Source organism: Mastomys coucha, chromosome X (genome assembly GCF_008632895.1).
Source record: "Mastomys coucha isolate ucsf_1 chromosome X, UCSF_Mcou_1, whole genome shotgun sequence".
NCBI classification, from domain to species: domain Eukaryota; kingdom Metazoa; phylum Chordata; class Mammalia; order Rodentia; family Muridae; genus Mastomys; species Mastomys coucha.
Window position 1 is genome coordinate 102688521 of NC_045030.1, and position 1828 is coordinate 102690348.

The window sequence follows — 1828 nt, forward strand, 5'->3', positions numbered from 1 at the left end:
AGGGAGGGAGGGAGGGAGGGAGAGAGAACAAGAGAGAGAGAGAGAACTCACTCCTCGCAAGGGCGAGCACATAGCTGTCTGTTCTCACAACTCCTACCCTGCATGTCATCCTCTATATCAGCACAGCTCCCGATGCACATTCTCCCTCTCTAGCCACATGACATAGGGGATAAGGTCTTCCTGACCTCTGCGTCTTTTAAGACAGTGAGTAGGACAGTTCCTGGTAAATAATGGAAACACAGAAAATATTGTTTTTAATCTCCATTTGATGATCTGATTGCAGATCGGATATTTGTGTGCAACTGTGTATTGTGACACAAAACTTATATAGGCCTTCATACTGTGTGGTCTATTTTTGGCAATTTTCATTAAAATAATATCTCATTGTACCTGAAGACTGTCATTTCAATTTTCTTCTTTGTTCCTTCTTGGATGACTCATATCTCTTATACCCAAAGAATATGACAGAAGGGATTCACAAAGGGTTTGGACAAATATATGAATGACAGAGTCATAAACGTCTGGGTATGAGAAGCATGGAACATACAAAAGGGAAGAAAGAACTTGTATTTCTGAACTGTCTATTAGGTGCCACAGACTGTGTCTCAGGCACTTGACATGCATTACATCTCATTTAATCTTGAAAAATGAGTCCATATAAGGACAGAGCATCTCCATCTACAAGGCCAAGCCTTACATCTGTTCACGCGTATAGCTTCTCCAGGTACCAGAGGCAATATTCGTGTTTATTAAAATTTTATCACTCTTTTAATACAGATGAATCATTAGATTTGCTTTTGCAACTGAGGAACATAACACTCACTCTCAATTCAGACTACTAGAACTTACGGCTGCTTTCTGACATAACTTGATCAGTTTTTGGCGTCCCAGCGCTCTAAATTACAATGCAATCTGAGATATTCCCACAGCAATAACAGCAATTACATTTGTTCACAGCACTTACCTTTATATTTCATTAAGCTTCCAAATACTGAATAAAGGTAAGTCAAGTCAAGAAAAGAGGCTTCCATTAACCCTGACACTGGCAAATTGTCTCAAATTATAGCGTGCCTTCTATTTGTATTTTAGACATATTGAGTGGTTTCTCTGAGTTACATATTATACCTCACCTATGGTTTGAAGAAAATTGGAAGCAAATTAGTTTAAGTTACTTCTAATTTAAAAAAAAATAGGTACTTCAAAAAGCATAATGCTCTCAAGTATACAACAATACATTTGGCAGAAATCATAACATTACAAGTAGAGCACTCACTATCCCTCATCTTTGGGAAACAGCTAGAGAAGGTGGGGCTTCGAGGACTGCTTTGTTATTTTAGGTCACACAGTCTAAGGTCTGTGGCTATATCTTCATTTGTGATAACAATACTCCCTGCCCAGGGGAGGGAGTAGGTGGGAATAGGTGCGGTACACCTTTGAATTAGTGATTATCAACACACTTACAGGTCCCAGACAGCTTCTATTACTTGTTTTGGGAAAACTAAAATAGACATTTCTGCTTTGTTAAGGCCATCTCATATGACTAGAAAACATGGCAAGAGTTCAAATGACACATTTCAGTTTGGATGGTGCAGCCCCGATCTCTGTACCTTTAACGGCTGGAAAACCAACAGACCTGACTTTCTTAGTGATTATGGTTCCTGAACTTGACATGAGTCAGACACAATTGAGAGAACTGGATGACCACCAAAGAATATGTCTCATCTTACCTATGGTACCCTTAAAAACAACTCAAAACTTTGCTTATATATTTAAAAACTAGTCCCTTCCCCTTTGAGAGTGGGGGCTGTAAATATGCACATATTCCAAA

General features: G+C 38.9%; 1 protein-coding gene across 3 annotated transcripts in view; it reads right to left on the reverse strand.

Moving 5' to 3' along the window:
* Positions 1-1828, reverse strand: part of Hdac8 (histone deacetylase 8) — a 217253-nt gene that overhangs the window by 115866 nt on the left and 99559 nt on the right. The gene's annotated exons all lie outside the window — the stretch shown is intronic.